The sequence below is a fragment of the Podarcis bocagei genome (assembly GCF_964188305.1).
Source record: "Podarcis bocagei genome assembly, chromosome: 8".
NCBI classification, from domain to species: Eukaryota; Metazoa; Chordata; class Lepidosauria; order Squamata; family Lacertidae; genus Podarcis; species Podarcis bocagei.
In genome coordinates this window covers 23,617,875-23,643,890 of record NC_138133.1, presented here as the reverse complement: position 1 = coordinate 23,643,890, position 26,016 = coordinate 23,617,875, and the positions used below count along the sequence as shown (strand labels likewise).

At 44.6% G+C, this 26,016-nt stretch overlaps 1 long non-coding RNA gene and 1 pseudogene across 2 annotated transcripts in view; one reads left to right on the top strand and one right to left on the bottom strand.

Moving 5' to 3' along the window:
• LOC308594036 overlaps positions 1 to 26,016 on the top strand; it is a 294,206-nt gene that overhangs the window by 232,615 nt on the left and 35,575 nt on the right. The gene's annotated exons all lie outside the window — the stretch shown is intronic.
• Positions 14,992 to 15,586, bottom strand: LOC308592659 (NADH dehydrogenase [ubiquinone] 1 alpha subcomplex subunit 12 pseudogene; annotated as a pseudogene). Its single transcript has one exon. The product of its transcript is annotated as an NADH dehydrogenase [ubiquinone] 1 alpha subcomplex subunit 12 pseudogene (transcript).

Sequence of the window (26,016 nt, the reverse complement as noted above, 5' to 3'; positions counted from 1 at the left end):
TGGGCCACGGCTGCAATCGCGGACGAACAGGCCTGCACGGACTGCATCCAAGTTACCAAAACTGGGACTGTTGTCACACGGACATTGATGTATTATAATGTTGCTCCGGAATGTGAAAAAAAACTAGGACCCTGTGTCCATAACCAAACCCAATATTTCAGGTGCAGAACTAAGGAAAACAAGACAGAGTGTTATGAGCCCCTAGCAGTAGGGCCCATTACATCCAGTATATATGTGTATGGGTATAAGGGAGGGACGGCAAACAAGGCTGGAGAAAGAGCGCACATGTTTACCCTGGCACAACAAAGGCGAGGGTATATAGCCCACAACATCACGAGGGGTGCAGATAAGGTACATGTTTGTTTTGATGCATGCACTGCCATCACAAAGGGACAGGGGCCTGACGATCAAGCCAGAGTTACCTGCGGGTCACTGAGCTGGGAAAGATCTTACCTCCAGGAAAATAAGTATTTATTCCAGCAAATTGCCGGCTCTAACGTGGGGGCCACCCGGATGATCAATTATTGGTATACTCAGGGGATTGATGAATCACCTTCGTATCGGGGTCCGGAAGGTGTTAATATTACCCGAGCAGGAATTTCTACGACCTGTAGCTCGGGGAAATGCAACCCTGTGTGCCTATGGGCTAAGGAATTGCCCTCCACTAGCCCCAAATATATCCACTTGGGGTTGGGGATAGATGGAACTGGGAAGGATCCCTATGGGTATTTGATCATAATGATTCACACTACCAAGGTAAGCAAAAAACCTATATCAGTATATGAAAGTTTCGAAGAGGAAATACAGCAACTAAACAATTTACCTTTACCCCCAAAAGCATATAACATGTTTCTAAGCCTGGCTGAAACCATAGCCAAAGAACTAACAGTAAGGAATTGTTTTGTGTGCGGGGGGACAAACATGGGGAACCAATGGCCCTGGGTGGCGCATGAGGTAAATTATACTGAAATCTTGAGGAATGAGAAAAATTACACGTACCATCATCCAGGTAATGAAGTTTGGCAAATATCTAATAGCCTGGTGGGAGTAGAATGCTTCGTCCGGAACAGTTCAGATAAGAAGGGTATAAGAGTAGGAGATACCCCTTGCTTGGGACAGTGGAGTGGCAAGGAATGGTGGAGCTCCAATAATGCTTCCAAGGATTGGCCATCAGCCTTAGCCAACATGACCAACATGACTTTTCTCCAGGATCCCCAGAACACCTTAAGGGAATGGACGACCCCGGATGGGTTTTATTGGGCCTGTGGGGGATATGCTTATAATCGCTTGCCTTTAAACTGGGTGGGGTCATGTGTACTGGCCACTCTTCGACCAAGCTTTTTCTTGCTCCCCCTGACAGTAAAAGCTAGGTTGGGTATGCCCGTGTATGATGAAATTGGACCCCGGAAAAAGAGGGCAATCAGCATAGGAAAATGGGAGGACAGTGATTGGCCCCCCGAAAGGATAATCCAATATTATGGCCCCGCTACCTGGGCTAATGATGGAACTGCTGGATCCTTTGGACGGGACCCCAGTTATTTGCTGAATCGTATAATCCGCTTGCAAGCTATTGTAGAAATAATAACCAATGAAACTGCTTCAGCATTAACAAAACTCGCTAAAGAGAGCGCAAAGAGTCGCACTTATATTATGCAAAACAGGTTAGCGCTCGATTATTTATTGGCAAAAGAGGGCGGGGTTTGTGGAAAATTCAATTTAACTAATTGCTGCATTGAAATAGATGACAGTGGAAGGGTAGTGAAGGACATAGCCGATCGAATGATAAAGTTAGCTCATGTTCCTGTTCAAACATGGGAGGGGCTGAATTTTAAGGAATTGTTCGGCTCATGGTTCCCAAAATTACCAGGGTTGCAAGCCATCGTAGCCCTAATTGGATTAATAGCCGCAGGATGTGTATTGATCCCTTGTGTGTTACCTATCTTTGTTAGGACAATCAACAACTCCCTCTCCCTGTTAGCGCAGCGGAATGTAGCCACCCCGATGATGGTAATGAGGTATGAACCTGTGCTTACAGACGAGGAGGAAGGGAACCATTTGGAATTATTGTGTGAGTTCGAGGCAAGCATGGAAAAGAGGGGGGGATTGTGAGAATAGGGCCTGCCCCGAACATCACAAAGAGAATGGATGTGCCACGTAAAAGCTGGCAGTGGAAAATTTCAGAACCTGAAATTGGTTGTGCAACAGGCACATGTTCTTCCAGCAAAAAGGGGAAGGAAACAAACTTAAGACCTTGCGATCCCTAAAAGGCAATGAGTTAAATGGGTAGTATAGATTGGACATTGTATTAGAGATGTGTTGTTTTGTGACAGGAAGATTGTAAGCCAAGCCTCCGGAGGAGGGGCGGCAGTTAGGGCTTAAAACCTTCATGCACTGCTTGAACGGGGCTCTTCGGTCACACGGGGATGTGATGGGAGCCCGCCTTTGCAAACGCGATCCAATAAAAATTACTTGGTTAACCAAGCTAAAGGTCTCAGTCCGTTTTTCCACGTTTAAGATATTCTCACATTTCCTTCATACATATGTGTGTGTGTATTCAGTCCCAAGTGTGGTTTGTGGATACATAATAAAGTATATGGGTTCAGGGATTCACCCTGCAATGGCAATGTGGGTTTGATTTTGAGGTATGTTGCATGCATAGAGGTTTGGTACATGCCCCCATTTGATGCCACTAGCATCCTCACTGTACTCTAAATACCTGTCCCCTTTTTCTCCTGGCAAATGACCTTCTGCACCTCTAATTGCAATGCGGCCAAATCCTCATCCCTGTTATCTCTGTTGCATGAAAATGTTTACCTGCTGGGGAGAAAGTGGTTGCCCTAGAATATTTTGCGAGACACGTGTGTCTTGTCAGGTGCCCATTCCTGGTAATTCTCCCTGTTCCTCTAACCCACTGCTTCAGTTTTAAAGTGAAGCACTCCAAAAATTTGCCCCTCTTGCAGAGTTCCAAATTCTTGAAACTGAAACTCTCCAAGGGCTACAAGAGAGCAAAGCTGTTCCCAATTAGGACAGAAGTGCCTGCCAACTCACTAATCTTCTAATGGAATTACAGAAAGAAAGAAAGAAATCTTATAAAAGAAAATGTTTGCCCTTGGCTTAGCAGGTATTGAACCCTCAGCTTAAGAAATGTGTTTATTGTGTTGTTCTTACACATTCATTGGCCTTAACACGAAGCAGCCAGTCTTGCAGATTCCAGCAAAGGTGCCATTTTCCTGCTTTCTGACTTTTTCTTATGTGTGCCATTAAAATAAGAATGAGTTCCAGTCCAAACTGAAGCACTCTTCCCCTGGCAGAAGCCCTGTGCCTTTAAAAACCGAACAGCAGGCAGAAATTTAACAAGCATTGTTGCTTTCTTCCATTACTGTATCTTCATACTGGGATGAATTTCTGCCTGTGTTGACTCTGTTAAAGGCACAGAATCTCTCCGGCAAAGAGAAATAGTCATGTTTATTTCACCAGCTCTGAAAATATCTCAAGCAAGTACCTTTTGTGCCATAAATTGCAATAAATCAGACAAGTTGGAGGGGGATGGAATTCAGCAGCAATTGAAAACAACACAGGCCTATGTGTGGTAGTATACAAGGCTGCATAAAAAGGTAAAGGTAAAGGACCCCTGACAGTTAAGTCCAGTCGCAGATGACTCTGGGGTTGTGGTGCTCATCTCGCTTTACAGGCTGAGGGAGCCAGCGTTTGTCCGCAGACAGTTTTTCTGGGTCATATGATTATTAGATTTTAAAAATCTAAGCATGTATGTTCCAGACCCTCCAAGTGTTCAGGGGAGCTTTTAATGTGTGGTGTTTCATGGTGTTTTTAATAGTCTGTTGGGAGCCGCCCAGGGTGGCTGGGGCTACCCAGCCAGATGGGTGGCATAAAAATAATAAAATAACAATTTATTATCATCATCATTAATGTCCCTGTTTTCCAGGGAAAGTCCTGGATTTACAGAAGTTGTCCCAGTTTCTGATTTGATCCCAGAATGTCCCGCTTTTCCTTAGGATGTCCCTATTTTCATCAGAGGAATATTGGAGTTATGCGACCCCTGAGCCTTCTGAGGGCAGCCCTATATAGAGAAATTTTAAGTTGTTTTTCTATATGTTGGAAGCCGCCCAGAGTGGCTGGGACAACCCAGTCATATGGGTGGGATATAAATAAAATTATTATTATTATTGAATAGGACGTCCCTATTTTCATTGAAGAAATGTTGGAGGGTATGATGTTCAGGGTTTGCTACTAAAAATGAAGAAATAATATTACATAACAGTAAGTAGCTTCCTGTACTTCAGGTTCCGACATATAGGGTTGTGCTTCATAATGCTGGTGTTCAACAAAAGAGGTTTAAAAACTGTCTCAGGGCAATTTTTAAAAAATGTAGTATAAACACCGACAACTGGGAAACACTGGCCTGCGAGCGCTCCAATTGGAGAACAGCCTTTACCAAAGGTGTCATGGGCTTTGAAGACACTCAAACTCAAGACGCAAGGGAGAAATGTGCTAAGAGAAAGGCACGCTTGGCAAATCCACACCGTGATCAACTCCCGTCCAGAAACCAATGTCCCCACTGTGGCAGGATGTGTGGATCCAGAATTGGCCTCCACAGTCACTTATGGACTCATTGTTAAAACTGTGCTTATGGAAGACAATCTTACTCGGCTACGAGTGATCGCCAAAGAAGAAGAAGATGAACAACAAGCATCTCATTCTCCAAGCAGTGGCGAAGCTGCATGCTCCGCTACCAGGGGTGGAGAGCAGGTGGGGGCATGGCTGGCGCCCCCGGGGCCGTGACACACTGTCTGGGGGGATGTGGCGCGCATCTCGGGGGCGTGCTATGTCGCCTGCAAGGGCATGGTGTGCTGCCTGTGGGGGTGTGGTGCCAGGGGTGCGTGGGGCATGTCTGGGAGGGCCGTTGCGATGGCACCCTATCACAATAGTGGTGCCAGTGGCGGTCCACTCCCTCCGCACACCCGTTCCTCCGCCAGTGTCTCCAAGACATCCTCCCTGTACTGCAGTGTGCATACAAAAACATTCAGCAGCTCTCAAGGACGTCTGTGTGTCCTTTCAGGAATGCAATTTTTATAACCCCAATTCAGCAAAGGAAAGCAGACGTCAACACGTACCCTGCGTGTGGCTGCTACTCCTTATCTTCATTGCAATGCGGACTGGGAACTTGAACTCGCGAGATCAGTCCTCAGATATGGATGGAGAGGTACACACACCCACACCCTTGACCAGGACCTATGCGTCGATATCAGAAAAACCCAGGGAAAATAGATTGCAGCAACACAATTGATGAGGAAAGTAGCCCTGGGATTTGCTGGAGAAAACTCTCGCAGCTAAGACCTTCGCCCTGAACTCAACAAAGGGAGGAGGAGGGAAAAGGCCTGTTCAAATCATCTTGTGGATTTTTTTCCGGGTAGCGCCTCTTCTTTCCAAGAACACCAAGTAGAGTCCTGAGTTAGTGGTCTAAAAAAAAAAAAGGAAAGAAGTAAAGAGACCAAACTAGGCAACTTATGAGACTACTTAATGTGTTAATTTGACACAGGCTTTCCTCTGAGGGTTAATAAACAACCCACCGAAATGGCAAACATGTAATTTTAGCATGACCTCACACAGTATTTAACACTAAGCCCTTTATCCCAACGACTTAGGTTATCAAGCTTGTTGCATCTTTATGGCTGGGCTGTTCCTGTGTAAACTTTGTTCTTTTCGCTTTTCAAATTAGTCGGATTGTTTTTTAACCAGATAAGGTCTCTATCCAATTGACTGACGTGGGTTCTAAAGGTCCCTTTCCCCATGATGTAGCAAAAAAAAAAAAAAAAAAAAAAAGCGGGGGGGGGAGGATGTATATGGCAAAAAAAGACAAGGGACCCATCTGTTTCAATACCACATTACACAAAAAATGCTTGTAACAAAGTCCCAACTTCTTTTCTCAATGAACACCAAACTCCACACACACACACACACACACACACACACACACACACACACACACACACACTGCAGACCCTCCAAGTGTCCCTATTTTCCAGGGACAGTCCTGGTTTCTGATTTGATCCCAGAATGTCCCTTTTTTCATCGGAGAAAAGTTGGAGGATAGGGAGTTATCCGACCCCTGAGCCAAGGAGAAAAGTAACTATACAATCTGTAGAAGACATATGAAGGCAGCCCTGTATAGGGAAGGTGGTTTTTTAAAAAAATGTTTAATGTTTTGTTCTGTTTTTATATATGTTGGAAGCTGCCCAGAGTGGCTGGGGCAACCCAGTTAGATGGGTGAGGTATAAATACAGTCATACCTCGGGCTACAAACACTTCAGGTTGCACGATTTCGGGGTTTGCACCGTGCCGAACCCGGAAGCACTGGAACGGGTTACTTTCGGGTTTTGGCGCATGCGCAGAAGCGCTAAATCACGCTTTGCGCATGCACCGAATTGTGACCCGCATGTGCGCAGGTCGCGGATGCTGCATGTTGCGAACGTGCTTTCCGCATAGATCACGTTCACAACCCAAGCATCCACTGCAATAACATTATTGTGTATCTGAAGAAGTGTGCATGCACACGAAAGCTTATACCCAGAACAAACTTAGTTGGTCTCTAAGGTGCTACTGGACAATTTTTTGATTTATTTCGACTGTGAAGGACCAACACGGCTATCTACCTGAACATTATTATGCTGATGGAAAAGGACATCCCTATTTTCACCCGAGAAATGTTGGAGGGTCTGACACTGAAAGTTTATAATTGGGGAGGAGAAAAGCCTAGGGAGGGACGATATTGAGCAGAAAAATTGGATTTGACAGGAGGCTGCCAAGGCAACCAAGAGAATTTTCTGAGTCAATGATGTACTCTCTTAAAGTATGGTGCAAATATGACCTTCGTGTCTTCTAAGTCTGCCTTTAGTATGTGAGTGTGTGTTCACACACACATCTGGATTTCCCTCCCCTCTAGCCAGAAGGTTGGGCAAAGGGGACTGATCTGATCTGATCCTCAGCCAGTCATTTTAACTCCCATGGAAACCAATCACCAGAACAGAGAAGGTGGCCAAGAGGAAATATTGCTAATTATGCTTACCTTGGGACTTCTTATTTTTCATTAAAAGCTATCGCACATAGTGGTAGGAATTCAGGCTGGATCCATGCAGGCGATAGCTTTCATTAGGAAGTGGTGTGGTGTTGGGGGTGGGAAAATGGAATGTAGCACATCAAACTGCACCACATTCCCAAATACTCTGCCACATCTTCTGTCTATATGTCTGTCTGTCTGTTCACTGTGGGTTTGGCCACCACTTGAGATAGGGTGGCCATTTTTCAAAAAGTGAAAATCCGGACACAAAACCTGAGCTTTTATTGGCCAAAGTTGTTCAGTTTTGTTTTGTTTTGTTTTTTGCAAAATCTGAAAACAAAATGAAGTTTTTGAGCTATTTTTAAGGAGATTTGCCAAAATCTACACTTCCGACATGGGTTGCCATATGTCTGATTTTCCCCAGACATTTCAGTGATTTCTGCCTGGACACTGTTTCCGATGGCCGAATCCCACCTATGTCCAGGAAATTCCGGACATATGGCAGCCCTACTTGAGATAACTTCTCCAAACTCAGCACAAAGATTCCCAAGGTGCTGTGGTGGATATTGTCAATATTTGGACCCCGGGTGCCATTTTGAACCAAGAGGGCAGACCAAAACATCACTTTAGTGTGCCTTCACCTGTTTTTGGAATTGGTTGGTCCGCTGCTCAAGATATGATCACCAAACTCAGCACAGGGTTCCTGCATGCCAGGTACCATTTTGAATCAAGATAGTGCACCAAAATCTGACTTAGGCATGACTTTGTGGCCCCCTTCCCCGCCCAATTGATTCAGGACCAGGTCAGGTTGAAGCCCTTGTTTGTGTGTCCACAACCCTCAAAGCCACACAAATGACACCATCCATTTAAATATCATAAAATATTTTTTTTCCTCCAAATTGCTGGGCAGCGCTGGGTACTTCCTCCTAGCTAAGAAAATACTTCCCTGGAAGTAAGAACACATGGAAGAATGTGCATGGGTATAGAAGAAGAAGAAGAGTTTGGATTTGATATCCCACCTTTCACTACCCGAAGGAGTCTCAAAGCGGCTAACATTCTCCTTTCCCTTCCTCCCCCACAACAAACACTCTGTGAGGTGAGTGGGGCTGAGAGACTTCAAAGAAGTGTGAGTGGCCCAAGGTCACCCAGCAGCTGCATGTGGAGGAGCGGAGACGCGAACCTGGTTCCCCAGATTACGAGTCTACCACTCTTAACCATTACACCACGCTGGCTCTCTAGCTCAGTTGGTTAAAGCCTGAGCCTGATAATGCCAAGGTTGCAGGTTCGATCCCCGTATGGGACAGCTGCATATTCCTGCATTGCAGAGGGTTGGACTTAGATGATTCTCAGAGTCCTTTCCAACTCTACCATTCTATTATTCGAATGCCCCGGACACTGCTGTTCTCGGTTGCTGGAGTTTCCCTCCCACCCAAACTGTGGGATTATTTTTAACATGAGGGAGCATTTTATTTTTTAAAAATGTGATTCTGCATCTGAAGTGTCATTTCAAGCTTTTACCCACTTACTTTATTTTGCATGTGCACATTCGGCTTCAGGACTAAGCTGGACATTATTACCCTGAGAAGCAGGACATCTTATCAGCCCTTTTCTTTTAACAGGGAAAGATGCTGCCCAGGGGGCAATCGGGAAAATGGTGGGAAGGAGCATTTGCTGCCACCTGAAGGTCCAAACTAGACACTACACACAGATGAGAGCGACACCGTCCTTACAGACTTTCCTTCTTCCTAACGTTTTCTGGAGCGGCAAATGGGGCTGGACCAGTGCCGGATGTACGTGTAAGCTAAACAAGCTATAGCTTAGGGCCCCACACTCTTGCGGCCCCCCAAAAAAATTGAAAGGAAAAAACCCACTGGATGTACATTTTCAAAATATAAGATAAAAAACAAATAAAATAAAAGTGTTTTGTGTTGTGTAGGCTCCTATGATGTAAGTAATGGGCCCCGCCTGCTGGCCTGCTCCCTCAAATATCACTGGTTTGCTCATTTCTATATCAATTACTTTGATAAAATACATACAGTGGTACCTCGGGTTACAGACGCTTCAGGTTACAGACGCTTCAGGTTACAGACTCTGCTAATCCAGAAAAAGTACCTCAGGTTAAGAACTTTGCTTCAGGATGAGAACAGAAATCGTGCGGCGGCAGCAAGAGGCCCCATTAGCTAAAGTGGCACCTCAGGTTAAGAACAGTTTCAGGTTAAGAACGGACCTCCGGAACCAATTAAGTCCTTAACCCAAGGTACCACTGTGTTTTGTTATATTCAAATGGCTTTAGATACTTATTAGGTCCATAAATTACCATATAGCATATACAGTGGTACCTCGCAAGACGAATGCCTCGCAAGACGAAAAACTCGCAAGACGAAAGAGTTTTTGGTTTTTTGAGTTGCTTCGCAAGACGAATTTCCCAATGGGCTTGCTTCGCAAGATGAAAATGTCTTGCAAGTTTGTTTCCTTTTTCTTAAAACCGCATTCATATGGGAAACCGTGCTTCGCAAGACGAAAAATTCGCAAGATGAAAAAACTCGCAGAACGAATTAATTTCGTCTTGCAAGGCACCACTGTATTCAACACAAAAACAGTGACAATTTGTTGTTGACAAAGGACAGCTGGACATATAAAGGGCCCCATTACTTTCAGTAGCTTAGGGCCTCATCAAACCTAAATCCGGCCCTGGCGTTGGACAAGGGAAAATTAGAAGATACTTCACTCTTTTGCCCAGCTACCATTTCCTGCCTCTAAATCACCCATCCCTAAGTATTTCCCTCTTGCAGAGTTTTCAAATATACACTCATTCGGGGGGGAAATATCACCAGGGCATGGCAGGGAGCCATGGAGGAGGTTTTAAATGAGGAAATGGGAAATTGGGAAAAGATAGAGGGTTAGGGTTAAGCTCCTCCAAACAACCTGTTTAGTGAGCATTTGTCCTGATTTGCTCACATGAAACTCTCGGCTGAGCATTTGTTCTGATTTATGGGGCGGTTGTATGACAAATGCTATTCATTCCGATTCGCTTGGTGTTTACATGTCTTCCCATTCAACACTCATCATCTCACACTTTTCAGTGCATTTAATCTGTCATTTTCCATACTGCAAAAAAATAAAAAACAAATCCCTTTTACGTGGATCTGTTTACGGTGACAGTGTCCTTAAATCGACTTAATTGCACAAACCTAAAGTTATTGAGGGGATGCAGGTGGCGCTGTGGTGTAAACTACTGAGCCTTCGGCTTGCCAATCGGGAGGTCGGTAGTTCGAATCCCCACGACAGGGTGAGCTCCTGTTGCTCAGTCCCTGCTCTTGCCAACCTAGCAGTCCGAAAGCATGCAGTGCAAGTAGATAAATAGGTACCACTCCGGCGGGAAGGTAAACGGCATTTCCGTGCACTGCTCTGGTTCGCCAGAAGTGGCTTAGTCATGCTGGCCACATGATGCGGAAAAACTGTCTGCAGACAAACACCGGCTCCCTCGGCCTGTAAAGCGAGATCAGCACCGCAACCCCAGAGTTCTTCGTGACTGGACAACAGTCAGGGGTCCTTTACCTTTAAAGTTATTGAATCCCTCTCCCAAAATACTGACAAATCCAGAGGCAGCCTAAGCACTGCCCCCATTGCCACTTCTAGGAACTGAGTAGCCCAGGGGTAGTCAACCTTTTTATACCTACTGCCCACTAATGCATCTTTCTTGATGGTAAAATTTTCTTACCGCCCACCAGTGCTCGATGGAAGGAGGATTCAGCTTGTGTCATAGAACCCCCTACCGCCCACTGAGAATCCTGAAATGCCCACTAGTGGGTGGTAGGGACCAGGTTAACAACACCTGGAGTAGCCCCTTCAGAATAACATTTCCCCATTTTACAAGAATGGCTGGGGAATACAGTGGTACCTCGGGTTACAGACGCTTCAGGTTACAGACTCCGCTAACCCAGAAATAGTACCTTGGGTTAAGAACTTTGCTTCAGGATGAGAACAGAAATCGCGTGGCGGCAGCGGGAGGCCCCATTAGCTAAAGTGGTGCTTCAGGTTAAGAACAGTTTCAGGTTAAGAACGGACCTCCAGAACGAATTAAGTTCTTAACCTGAGGTACCACTGTACTAAATGCATTTGTGCAGAACGTCCAATTTGATCACAGAAAAGTCAAGGTATACATTTTTTAAAAAACCTCACAGAAAACCGTAACAGACCCCCCTCATGTAGAAGATGGACACAAATAATGTTTGTTATGTAGATAAGTCTCTCTGATCTGAGCACATCTCTGTTTTCAGACACAGAGGACTTGAGTCCTGTACCTGAAGGGCTGTGCAGTCCAAATCTAGTAAGTTTAAAGGCAAGAAACCATATCCTGCTGTTTGAACTTGGTTAGAAAAATGGTCTCCATATCTGGATGAGCTTATTCATGAGGTTGGCTGGTTTCCATTCCACACAGCTAAATTTAGTGCCTTCTATTGTACTAATTTCCAGGGGGGTAGCCAGGGAGGTCTCTCAAAAGTGCTTTCACGCCTTTTACAAGCCTCTTTAAATGTTCACGATTTATTATGATGATGTAGAACATTTTAGTACAAAAAATGGGAGTTCCGGCATTTTTTAAAAAGTCAAATCATTAGAATTCCCAAGCCTCAAACTGACGGATGAGTCACTCTGATTGATACCTGGAAGAAAAAGTCAGACTTTTAGCAAAACTGGGCTCCTTTCCTTTTTTGTACACGAGGCTGCTGGCAGCTTTTAAACAGCGTTCTTATAATTGCACTACTTCTACACGTCAGAAGCCATGACATTTAGATCGACAAAGCTCTTCAAATGTGACATAGTATTACGCTTGCCGTGTTCGTATTAACACGGGGAACAGAACAAAGGCTAAGCCCAAAGTGACGTCCATGGGAGACAATTGTTTCTTTGATCCAGTAGAGCAGGTTGAGAGCCTGCCAAATTTAAAGAAGATGAAACCCTACCTATCAGCTGCTTGGCAAGGAAAGCTGAGTTGCGTCTCTCAGTCCTGCTCCCTGAACTGTGGCTGGGCACCCTCAGAGAATTATGGGCACTGTAGTTGACCCATCACAGACTTACAATTCCCAGCAACGCTGAACAAACTCCAGTTCCCAGAATCCTTTGAGGGAAAGAATGAGCTTCGATATGCTTTAAAGGTCTAGTGCATTGTTGTTGTTGTTTAGTCATTTAGTCGTGTCCGACTCTTCGTGACCCCATGGACCAGGGCACGCCAGGCACTCCTGTCTTCCACTGCCTCCCGCAGTTTGGTCAAACTCATGTCCATACCTTCGAGAACACTGTCCAACCATCTCGTCCTCTGTCGTCCCCTTCTCCTTGTGCCCTCCATCTTTCCCAACATCAGGGTCTTTTCCAGGGAGTCTTCTCTTCTCATGAGGTGGCCGAAATATTGGAGCCTTTACCTGCTGCTTTTGATGGGGGGGGGAGGACATAATCTGGCTAAAATTGGTGGGTTTTCTTAAGGGCTTCCTACCTTCCCCTGACCTCAAGGCCTGAAACAAAGAAACATGATAATGAAGCAGGAAGTCATCTCCCCCCTGCTGTCATGCTATGCCTAAGAGAAGGAATTTGCAGTGATCTGCACCATCATCCAAAAAAGGGATATTTGCACTCAAACCACATTATTGATTGCTCCTAAAGAGTTGTCTACTCCACACAATATGGGGTGGGGGTGGGGGTGGCAAAAAGCTGCCGCAGTTTCCTCCTGATCAGAGCTGCCAGCTTTGGAAGAAGCAGCCTCTGGCTGTCACTGTAAAGGCAGCTTGATTTGCAGCAATTAACAGGTGATAAACATCTCCATTGGGTAAAAAAAGACCTTTCATTCCTGCATGTCTAGCTACTGCTCAATAGGCACAGACATAAAGGTCACTTACACTCTTTGCAATCTTGTGTCAGTGGGTCTACGGATAAGTTTTGACCATAACATAATCTCTTCACTTAATGCCTCTTTTCAGAACACATTTTCTGCACCAAGATCAATTAACATAGACCACATTTTTGCATGATCTTCATAGCACACCATTCCCATTTCACCTTCAGGCCAATGCCTGGAAACATTTTGTGATATTTTGGTTGACCTAATAATTGCATTCCTTAATATAGATTTGGGGAGTTTTCTTCCAGGCTAGTACTTTCTTTTCAGCTTCATCCTATAACTAAAACGTATTTAAGATCAACAAGCAAACGGAGTGAGCTCCCGTTGCTCGGTCCCTGCTCCTGTCAACCTAGCAGTTCGAAAGCACGTCAAGTGCAAGTAGATAAATAGGTACCGCTCTAGCGGGAAGGTAAACTGCATTTCTGTGCGCTGCTCTGGTTCGCCAGAAGCAGCTTAGTCTTGCTGGCCACATGACCCAGAAGCTGTATGCCGGCTCCCTTGGCCAATAAAGCGAGATGAGCGCCGCAACCCCAGAGTCAGCCACCACTGGACCTAATGGTCAGAGGTCCCTTTACCTTTATCTAATGCTAGTCCTATTCAGAGTAGACCCATTGAAGTTATTGGACATGAGTAACTTGGGCTCGTTGATTTCTATGGGTCTGCTGTGCGTAGGACTAGTGTGAGACACAACCCAGTGCCTTTTTTTCCGAATGATGAAAAAGTTATCCTGAAAGAAGTTCACAACTAAGGCATAGTGCAAATAGCCATTTCCTGTTGGCTTTCCACTGACTCTGATGCACAGCCTCAGAATGTTGAGGCTCTGTTTTTCTAAAAAATAAAATTTATTTTTCATTTTCATGTTTTACAAATCTGTTTGAAACAAAAACCAAAGACGAAATCTTTACAATTCCAATTTACATTTCCTTCGACTCCCCTCCCCTCCTTTCTATGGTTACTTAATTTATATCTTTTTATTACTGCATATACAATTCAAATCTATTTATTAATTTCCCCTTAGCTTCCTACTTAAATTATTTCTTTCTGCGCGTGTTTATATCAATTCTGCTAATGTGTGGAGGCTCTATTTTAAATTATTTCTACTTTTAATTCAGTTAGAATTGTTTGCTCTGATGGCTTACGTTATGTTTCCTTCATACATATGTGTGTGTGTATTCAGTCCCAAGTGTGGTTTGTGGATACATAATAAAGTGTATGGGTTCAGGGATTCACCCTGCAATGGCAATGTGGGTTTGATTTTGAGGTATGTTGCATGCATAGAGGTTTGGTACATGCCCCCATTTGATGCCACTAGCATCCTCACTGTACTCTAAATACCTGTCCCCTTTTTCTCCTGGCAAATGACCTTCTGCACCTCTAATTGCAATGCGGCCAAATTCCTCGTCCCTGTTATCTCTGTTGCATGAAAATGTTTACCTGCTGGGGAGAAAGTGGTTGCCCTAGAATATTGGAGCCTCAGCTTCAGCATCTGTCCTTTCAGTGAGCACTCAGGGCTGATTTCCTTCAGAATGGATAGGTTTGATCTTCTTGCAGTCCATGGGACTCTCAAGAGTCTCCTCCAGCAATATATCGGTAATTTAAAAGCATCAATTCTTCTGCAATCAGCCTTCTTTATGGTCCAGCTCTCATTTCCATATATCACTACTGGGAAAACCATAGCTTTAACTATACAGACCTTTGTTGGCAAGGTGATGCCTCTGCTTTTTAAGATGCTGTCTAGGTTTGTCATTGCTTTTCTCCTAAGAAGCAGGTATCATTTAATTTTGTGACTGCTGTCACCATCTGCAGTGATCATGGAGCCCAAGAAAGTATAATCTCTCACTGCCTCCATTTCTTCCCCTTCTATTTGCCAGGAGGTGATGGGCCCAGTGGCCATGATCTTCTTTTTTTGATGTTGAGCTTCAGACCATATTTTGCGCTCTCCTCTTTCACCCTCATTAAAAGGTTCTTTAATTCCTCCTCACTTTCTGCCATCAAGGTTGTGTCATCTGCATATCTGAGGCTGTTCTTTTTTTTTCCTGATCAAATACTTTTATTTTAAAAACTGAAGAAAGCTACAGTTCACATTGTAGGTCTAATGCTTCGCAGATCACCATATTCCTTTCTTTTCACTTGCTAGGTGTAGAAGGTGGGACCCACTCTTGTATCTTCTTACGGGTGGTAGAAAATGGTACATACTGTCTAGGAGTACCACTTAAATTCATTTTATGATTCTCCCAAATGAATTTACAAGGCACTGGAGGGTGTGTAGTTGGAGGGTCTTCTGTCATACAGTGAAGCCAACGATGCCATTCAGGGGGCACCATGCTTCCATCCATTTCCCAGAATGTGTTCTTGCCATTCATTTCATTAGTATATATAACCCACCTATGGCGACCAAAAAAATATCTTTTGTCTTCATAGTATTTGTTTCCATATTTATCAACGCCTACTAGTGCGCCGGTCTTCAGTTCATTGACCCTCAGCAGCTGAAACACGGCCCCGCGAATGCCGCCGTGACCCCCGAGCTGCTGCAGCGCCCTCCTCATCACCTGCACGTACTCCGCCATCTTCCCGGAGGCCCACAGAGGCCCGGCGCCTCCTTCGCTCCGCCGCAGGACGGCGTCCATATCTGAGGCTGTTGATATTTCTTCCAGCAACTGCTCCCAGCTCCCAGTCCAACACTCTAACCACTCCACCTAGCTGACTATGTATAATACAAATTAAATGACTTCATCAGGCAATATTTGTGCTGATAAATTCCTACAGTATTGTTGCTGTGTTGTGGTGGGATTGAGCTTCACAGCTAGCTAGTAAAAACTAACTCTTGGCTTCCAAAGCCCAGCCTATAATTCATAGGAAACCCCCCCCCCCCATGTATGTATGTGTGTATATGTGTGTGTGTGTGTATTATTGATTTCAAAATATTTAAAAATAAAAGCCAAAGGCAGAAGACTCAGACTTGTTGGGGAAGAGCTAAAGCTGATATCTGAAACAATTTTATACATACATTTATTGTCAAGTGTAAGTGAAAAGGCTGGAATCAGATTGTGGGTGATGAGCACATTCTGCCCTCTAACGTTTTACTATTTCGGTCTTCACTCCATGAGAAACACACTGGTGTCTCTTAGCAGGAAGAGAAATCGATTCATTTACATTCTAAGTGGTCTCATTAGGTTTTAAAGTGCTCGGAGGTGGACAAGAGAAATCTATACATCATCTTTCAGCAACATCTGTTTCAAGTGGCCCGCAGACAGCAGCCATAATTATATCATATTATTGAGTTTATTGATTTCTTAGGCTATTTAAGATGAGAGCCGCTTGTTTTGCTGCGTAGCTGCGATCGTGTTACAAATTGCAGAATTTCGTTCCGCTGCAGCATATGTTCATCAATCAGCTATCTAACTCCCCTTTGAAAAGGCAGAGCATCCATTTGTCAAGTGATAGTGGACCATGATGCTCCTATAACCATGTCATCAGCCAGTCACCTGTATTGCCTTGCCAAATGGTGGAGAGAATCTTACCACTTTGCTGGACTGACAATCTCACCACATTTCTGCAACTTGTTGACCCAACGAGCCCTTGAAGTGTTGCTGAGGCACTGCTTTTCTGCAGTCAGTTTGAACCAGAATTAAAACTGTAATAATAATAATAATAATAATAATAATAATAATAATAATAATAATAATAATAATAAAATTTGTACCCCAGCCACTCTGGGAGGCTTCCAACAAAGATGAAAAATACATTAAAATGTCACACATTAAAAACTTCCCTGAACAGGGCTGCCTTCAGATGTCTTCTAAATGCTAGGTACTTGTTTATCTCTTTGACATCTGATGGGAGGGCGTTTCACAGGGTGGGCGCCACTACCGAGAAGGCCTGGTTCCCTGTAGCTTTGCTTCTCACAATGAGGGAAGGCCCTCGGCGCTGGACCTCAGCGTCCGGGCAGAACGATGGGGGTGGAGATGCTCCTTCAGGGATACTGGGCCGAGGCTGTCAACACCAACACTTTGAATTGTGCTCGGAAATGTACTGGGAGCCAATGTAGGTCTTTCAGGACCGGTGTTATGTGGTCTCGGCGGCCGCCCCCAGTCACCAGTCTAGCTGCTGCATTCTGGATTAGTTGTAGTTTCCGGGTCACCTTCAAAGGTAGCCCCATGTATAGCACATTGCAGTAGTCCAAGCAGGAGATAACTGTAGTTCTGAATGATGGCATGCTATCTAATATAGCACTCTGTTCCCAACAAGAGTTGGTGCTACCTGGCTCCATGGAAAAGATGCTACTATATGTTTATTCAGAGGTTAAGTCCTGTTAACAGTCAAGGTCCTGTTTCTTCCTGTCACCCCCTTTAATTAGTAGCTTCCTGCCTGACCCTCTTTTCAAGCTGCTTTTGCACTTGCAATTAATTCCTTCCTGTTTATTTAGTATGGTCACAGACTCCCCAAACTGACTTAGTTCACTTGGGAAATTGGAGATAGGAGTTAATTACTGGTTTACTCCTTGCAGCCAGATAATTGCTCTTTATTTCCCTTTTGTCTTGCAGTTGCAAAATACAGGAGCATTAGTCCCTTTAAGAGAAAGTGGGTAAGGAGGGAGCTACTTGTTAAACTTCTGTGTGCCCTGAAAGACTGCAGTGAACACCCAGGCAAAGGCTGGGGCTACAGTTACACTTTAAGATTCAGTAACAACAACAAAAGCCCCACCACAAACCAGTTCTGTCTGAAAAATAGTGGGAGAGTAACAAAGAGAGCAGGGAATGCAATTATTTGGCACCCATGTCATCGGGATTGTCATTGGAAAGGGTGAACTAATGATGTCCTCTTGCTTGAGGCTTAATATGTAAGACCTTTACTTTGAATAGCTCTCTGGTGAATAGACAAAGCAGCATTGCAGTATAATTGCCACTGCAATGCACAGCTGAATAATTATTTGCCATAAAAGCGCACCTATAAAACTCCATGCCCTTTTCTGGAAACACACAAGGGGACAGATTTGGCACAGGAGGAACTGCAGAACAATCCAGTAGTGCTTTTGCAAAACTACAGTATCCAAGGAGCAGTCTAAAAGTACCGGTAGTTTCCCTGGAATGGTTGTGTCAGCAAAGAACAGGCCCAGATTCATGCACTGAACCAGTGGTCCAAACCAGAGACCCACCTCTGACTCCCAAGCTGCAACACGGGAGCCAGCGTGGTGTAGTGGTTAAGAGTGGTGGACTCGTAATCTGGTGAACCGGGTTCGCGTCTCCGCTCCTCCACATGCAGCTGCTGGGTGACCTTGGGCCAGTCACACTTCTCTGAAGTCTCTCAGCCTCACTCACCGCACAGAGTGTTTGTTGTGGGGGAGGAAGGGAAAGGAAATTGTTAGCCGCTTTGAGACTCCTTCAGGTAGTGATAAAGTGGGATATCAAATCCAAACTCCTCTTCTTCAATTTTTCTGTTTTAACTTATACTTAATAGCACTAATAAGGTACATTAATTCCCTCATTTTTCCCCCATTCACAAGATGTCTATGACAAAAGTGTCTCTCACTACACGTAAACAAATTGTGGGAAAGACTCTACGTGGTTGGCCAGAAATATGTATTGTTATAGGTTTTGTGGGGAGATGCTCCTAAACCCTGCAAATTAATAAATGGTAGAATTTTGATTATTTGGCCTATTGAAGGGAAGATTGCAGGCCAGCAGAAAAATACGGGCTAAGCTCTCTTTCCAACCCAGCACCTCACCTGTGATAGAGGCGTTAACACGACCAAAGGTGTTGATGGTATGTCGAAGACAGGCATAGGCAAACTTGGCCCTCCAGATGTTTTGGGACTACAACTCCCATCACCCCTGACCACTGGTCCTGGTAGCTAGGGATGATGGGAGTTGTAGTCCCAAAAACATCTGGAGGGCCGAGTTTGCTGATGCCTGATTTAAGAGGAATCTTGAGCCTGGGCAGACAGAGGTTGCCAAGGTGATGATGGGGTTTGTGAGAAGAAGTGACAAAAAAGAATGTCTTAAGCAGGCTGTGCTGGGAAGGACAAAGACAGAGGTCCATCTTTGGCAGGCTGGCTAAAGGCAGGCACAGCGACTGTACAGGCTGCTGCGGATGCGCACTCCGTACGGGCTGCCACTCTTGCACGGTGACCATACAGGCTGCCACACATACGCACTCCGTACTGGCTGCCGCTCTTGCACTGTGACCATACAGGCTGCCGCGCAAGCGGTGCCCATACAGACTGTGCTGCCCTTGGCTGCTCTACAGCTGGGGGGAGGCAGGGGCCATCTTGTCACCTTGCCAGAGTGGCACACAGAGCAGCCCGCCTCCTCTGCCTCCCACTTCATATGCCCCTGCCTCCACATCTTAAATTCTCCAAAGCAGCACAGACCGTGGTTAAAGGCCAAGATCCCTAGAATCCTGTGCATAATCTTGGCAGGGATTGGGGTGGCCGGGGAAGTTCATCCACAGGAAGCAGTCGGTTGTTGTTGCTGGCATCTGTCGAGTTGTGCCTTGCATTTTCTATAAATTCCTTCTTTTCTATTCTTAGTACCAAGCACCTTGTTGCACCCTTTTGCTTGGGGAGCTTTGCTAAGATCTCACACCTTCTCCTGCTCTGTTAGGAGACTCAAAAAGAGTGGCTGGCTATCACGCAGCTGCTGATCTCTCCCCCATCCCTTTGTCCCTCTGAACTCCCAACCAAATCCTCATATCAAAGGCACAGCCCAGCTGTAAAAATAACATTTCGGCAGAGATGAAACAATTTCTGAGCAATATGCAAATGTTCAAACAAACACCACCGGGTTTGTGTGGAGCATAAAAGAAGCACATTTCTCAGCAGAATTAATATTGCAGGAATCAAGGGGCTTTCCTCACCTTCAGAGCAGCAACATACTCAGCGTGTTAAGAGATAACCAGCTATCAAAGACAAGCAAGACAAGCAAAATAAAGGAAAATGCACAGCTAATATTGCAGTATATTTTCTTTGAGACAATGGAATCAAAACAGTGTGAGTTCAAAGGGAAAGCTAGATTGAAGAATGGGCAATAAAGAGGACTTTCTTTTCTTTTCTTTTCTTTTCTTTCTTTTTTAATGTTTAAATGCATTTATTAAATCACAGATAATTGTGCCCTCTACAGGCATAGTATTAGTATATTCCAATAAAAGCTCCAGCGAACCAAACTTTTCAGCAGAGGATTTAACCCAGCATCTCTACTCCTCTCTCCATTCTTTTGGGGTAATTCGACCAACAGGAGACAAATTCCATTCTATTCCTGTTTGTGTTACAACATAGCTCCAAATGGAGGCACAAAACAGAGCCCCACCAAGCAAAATCAAGTTGCCATATTTGTCATGAAAATCAGGCCCATGTTTGCTGTGAACTTGTCTTGCCGCAGTCCGCTGCACGCCACGAGCCGCCAAGCCCAGAGCTCCCCTCGCCAAAGGAAAAAACATATCTCCGCCTCAGGATCGGACTCAGCCCCTCCGACTTGATTTCCTATTGAGAAAATAACAATTGGGCTTCAGTGTGGCTTCTAAAGGAGGTAAAGTACAAGATTCAAGTTCTCGAGATATGAGAAAGGAGGTGCAAACAACACATTTGGAAAATCAGGAGCCACAAAAGCTGAGAGCTTCCTCTCAGCCCCGTACATAGTGTCTGAGGGCCAAAGCTGAACACCAGAGGAGCACCACCTGAAATCTAGCAGTACCATTTCTCTAGGAATGCTGTAACTTTGTGTTTCCCTTGTAGCCTTATTGGAGTTCACCTGTTGGGTCTGTGTTGCTCCGGGACAGGAGGAAGGAGGTCAAAATGACACCGAGTTGGTTTAAAGAGTTTATTCTGCTCTCCGGATAGCAGAAGGCACTTGCATGGTGAGTCCACAGCAAGTCCAAAGAAATGACAGGTTTCATGCAGTATATATATCCTCCAGGCACCCTCTCACTCCTCCCCTAGGAGCCCAACCACGTCGGTGTACGTACACAGGTTGACATCACATATGTTCCTGCTCTGGTACTCTCAACCATAAAAGGATCTTCCTACCTGTACTTCTGACCATAAAAGGATCTTCCTTTTCCTACTTTTATCTGGGAAGAGTCATAATCTCTGGGAACACGCTTTTGGCGTTTTCCCCGGACATTGGTCTTGTACGTATTTTGTGGTCAGCACATAAGATAAAGTTCTGACGTGTTTTCTTTGTTCCCCTGGAAAGTCAAGGCCATCCCTTGCCGTGACTGATAAAGGAGAGAACTGTTTATGCAGTTGTGTCCTTATTATGGTTTTGCTCAACAGGTCAAGTTTTACGCATTTAAAAGTGCTCTCTCTTGAAACAGTTTTAAAACTTACTACACAGAAACCCATTCCTTCACCCTTACATCCACCTCTCCCCTCATCTGAATGCCTCTGCTCAAGTAACTCCCCCCCCCCCAGGTTCTGTGTCCTATCCGCAGCACCACTACCAAAGACTGATTCACTCCATGCACGCGTTTCTTGGTACAGAATGATTCTCTTAAATGAAGGTAGTTTGCATGCCCAAGTCCACAACTGCATTCGTAGCAAAAGGCTGATTTGCCTGCAGTTTGGTCTGGGGTAACAACTTACAGGAGTAAAATTGTGTGCCATGGAACAACTCCCACTTGCCAACCTTTTTTGGGGGGATATTACAAGCTATCCTGGAAAGGGTGAAAATGTAGTACAGACCTTTCTAGTTTAAGTTCTATTTGGGTCCCTGCCCAAATAATAGTTATCTGCATCATGGTTGCTGCTAACGCAGTGCTTTGACTTCACCCCCAGAGGCTCATGCCATTGTCTCTCCAGACAGATGGATGACACACACACACACACACACACACACAATGAATCTACACATGGGGGGGGGGAGAGAAACATAGGAAATTAAATTGTTATAACAAAAGGAAAAAAATGCTATGTAAAAATCGCATAGAAATTTCTTTTGCTCTCCGGCGCCATCTGGTGTTGCATGTTTATAACACAGTCAAATTTTTTATTTTATTTTTTACTAATGTAGCTGAGTCTACACACATATATATTTGCATATAAACACACACAGGTTACTTAGTGAGTGGGATGAACTGGCCAGTGATTCTGGCTATCAAAACAAGAATGGAACTGTAAGGAACACTGGCACAGGGTATTTCAAGCCTGCTGGCTTTTTAACTGCGCTTTTGCTTCCAAGTAAAATGCACTGTTAATTAACACTGCATCCATTTAAACAACCAGACGTGTTTCAGTACCTACCTTGTTTTCCGAAGGTTGTGTCTGGTTAAGTTCTTCTTACAGCTGACCCCTAAAAATAGGAGCCAAGTTGGTAATTTCCATCCATTTCCATGGGTCTACTAACACTGAATACAACTCTGAGAAAGCTACAGTGATGCAGAGAGTACACTTTGGGGTAGAGGGGAAAAAAGGGACTTCATATAATGATTTTAAAGCAGATTTACTTTACAGAATTCATACATTGCTTATGAAGCATAAAAAACCTCTAAAACTGATATAAACCCCTCTTTCAGCTAATGAATGTGGCATTATTCTAAGAAAGGTAAGTGGCCTTCAAGAGTGATTTGATTTCTGTGCCCTGCACTAGAGGAATGAAACCATGCTATCTATAGCACCATGGCAAAACGAAGACAGTAGAAGGACACAACTAGGAAAGGAGGGAGAGATCTTTCATAGCTTCTCCTTCTCTGCCATACTGAGAGTAGAGCACCGCACTTCCATTCCCACCCTACCGCTCTGGAAGACCCTGCATTCAAACCCCCTGATCCTACAGTTCCCAGCACACATGTGTACACATAGAAAACAGCAATACAGAACTGCTATATATTTCAAAAAACAACCACCATGTGTATGCATTTACTTACCACAAACCACTACTGGCCTTCTGTTCCAAAGTTGTGTTCCCCCACCATTTTAAAACCAGTGCCAAGCCTTTGTACTTGCACCTGAAACCTCATTAGCTATCACTTCAGGTTTTTCCAATCACTAGATTGAACCTGTTTTGCAGGAGTGCAGCTGAGCGTTACTAACATTTAGTTTGCTTCCTTCCAGAGCAAGCATATTAGCTCTTATGCAGCCAAGTCATATATCCATTCAGTGCTTTTTTTCTGGGGGGATGCATACCCCTAAACATTTTGTGAATCTAACAGAAGAAACTAATTTTTTTTTACTTTTTAATTTCTTCTCTAGCACAGTGAATCGTCAGTTCTGTTATAGAAGACTTTACATAAGGAAGTATATAACAAAAGCTGCAGTCAGGAGTCTTAGTACCTTCTTCTTATAGACCTCCAGCTTGCAGTAAAACATCAGGGTACAGCTTGAGCTGAACTTCTGATAACCTACAAATGTCCAATTTGAGAACTGGAGTGGGGAAACTCATAGCTTCATCCATAGAAGACGATCAGGTGAAAAGGAGTGAACTCCTGCAACCATGCGTGCTTACCTGGAAACACCTGTCACAGGTGGAAATCGCAAGCACACACATGCTATGAACAGGTTTTTTGGAATAAAGAGGAAGAAGAGAGAAATTGAGAAAGCTATAGTGATGCAGGTGGAAATCACAAGTGAAGCCCAGATGAGTCTCCTGATTCTTTTCAGACTTACCGGAGCTTCAAGGTAGCTTATCTTTTATAATCTTCCTGCCCAATCCTCCAGTGTCTACCGGTAAATGGCTGCCAGCAAGGGACAAACCAAGTTGCATGGGGTCGGTTCTCCAACTGCAGTTAGACTGTGTTGGTTTCTGCTTCCTCGCTGAGCAGCGAATGCATGTCACAAGACATTGTTTTGCATTCCACAGTCCAAGTTACTGTTGGGTTCCCACAGGAATGGGAGACTGGATGTGACGTACACTGGTTTCCTGTTTTTCACTGTTGTCTCGGTTTCTTTGTGTCGAGAGGAGTAGCTTCTCTGCTCTCACAGAGGCAGGATGTATGTTTGTATGCTCTCAGCATAGCTTGTAAATAAACTTCAGCATGTAGCACATTACCTACTTATCCTTTTGCTGCGTGTCTACGCTCTGCTTGGGCTCAAGATAAGACTAGCCTGTATCAGCTCCAGATGGGCAGGAGCTGATCAAAATCTCACAGACTGTACCTCCAATCCAGTCTGAATGGCTGTTTGATATGTCTGCAGGATCATTTTTCACCATAAACTGAGCACCCCTGGGCATGCACAAGGCTAAGCAGAGCATACTCCATTGATATTGCCCATCTACTGATGACTGAGTAGGAATAAAGAGGGTAGTGAGGTTAGCTGGCTTTGGGTGGTTAGTGGAACACTTGAATTTATATTATACTTTTCCTAAGGGTCTGGATGATTTCAGCATATAACCCCCAAAAACTTATCACAAATGTATCCTCACCATAAAAAGGTAAAGGGACCCCTGACCGTTAGGTCCAGTCATGACCAACTCTGGGGTTGCGGCACTCCTCTCACTTTATCGGCCGAGGGAGCCGGCGTACAGCTTCCGGGTCATGTGGCCAACAGGACTAAGCCGCTTTCTGGCGAACCAGAGCAGCGCATGGAAACGCCGTTTACCTTCCCGCCGGAGCGGTACCTATTTATCTACTTGCACTTTGACGTGCTTTCAAACTGCTGGGTTGGCTGGAGCAGAGACCGAGCAACAGTAGCTTATCCTGTTGTGCGGATTCGAACCGCTGACCTTCTGATCGGCAAGCCCTAGGCTCTGTGGTTTAACCCACAGTGCCACCTGCATCCCATATTGACCACTATATTTCTGCACGTGCTGTAGAGGGAAGTCAGGGGCAGATGGGGCTCGTCAACCTGGGAAGGGAGCTCATCCAGAAGGAAAACACTCATTCTAAACCTCTGCTGCCTTGTGGGATATCTTCGGGAGAAGGAAAAGCTAAGGAATTAACCTTACACAAATCTGAAGTGGAGTCCCGACGGTGGCTGGATGGTGGCTCCTTCTGGCAACTCCTGGAGCCAAGCTGGTGTCAAACATACTGCTCTGCTTTCCTTTGGATTACATCAGCAAGGCTAAGAGGCGAGGGGGTCTTGTTGTCTGGTTAGCCCAGCGCCTCCATACACACTGCCCAGGATTGCACCCTGAGATCACTTTGGTGCTGCTAATGCAGTGGTTTGATTTCACCCCTGGAGGCACACTTGTCTCTCGAGACAGATGCTAACAACAATTACACATGAGTGTTTCAAGTTGCAAGATCAGGGCTTGGCTTAAACCACCTAGTGATTTTACCACCAATGTAAACCATGGAATTCCAAGCCACAGCTCATGCTCTTAACCAGTAAGCTGCACCAGATCACTTATTCACAAAGCTGCAGGACAGTGAAGTCATCATTAACAACTACCTCACGTATTGATTCGCGTGGGAGCAATTTTTCATATTTTGCACTCAAACATGAAATGGAGGCATTTATTCCCTGTCTAGGACATGAAACAACTATTCATTGATTTGGGCCCAATTCATACAGCCAGCCACATGGTAGGTTACTCAGCTCAGATACTTTCCACTTACTCTAGATTGTAAGGTACAGTAGCTATTGCTGTTTGGATGCTCCTAAGTTGCTTTAACAACATCTTCATATTATTTATACCCCACCCATCTGGCTGGGGAAACCCAGCCACTCTGTGTGGCTTACACCATATCTAAAAATATAACAATATCAAACATTTATTTTTTAAAAATGCAACTCCCAGCCACCTGTGGTTAAGGTATACTGTATGATTGTATTACCACAGCAGTGATTAAATTCTCAGTTAATGAGTAACTGGTGTGGATCACAAGAAAATGTGAGAAAAACTGAATAATCATTACTAGGAATAGTGTGGAAGTTAGTCCTAAGTAACTAACGCATCAATAATTGTAACCTGTAAGTGTGACTTATCCCTTTGAACGGTGAGCCACAATATATTTTCCCAGCATCTGAGTCTGATTTGAACCAGTTTTGAGTTGAGTTATGCAGTGATTTGTACCCAGCCTCTATCAGTTAAGTGTATAACTTCTATTCAAGCTTAAGATCTCTGGAGCCTGCTAAAACAATCAATTCTCTAAACTTCAATGTAGGATATGGGTA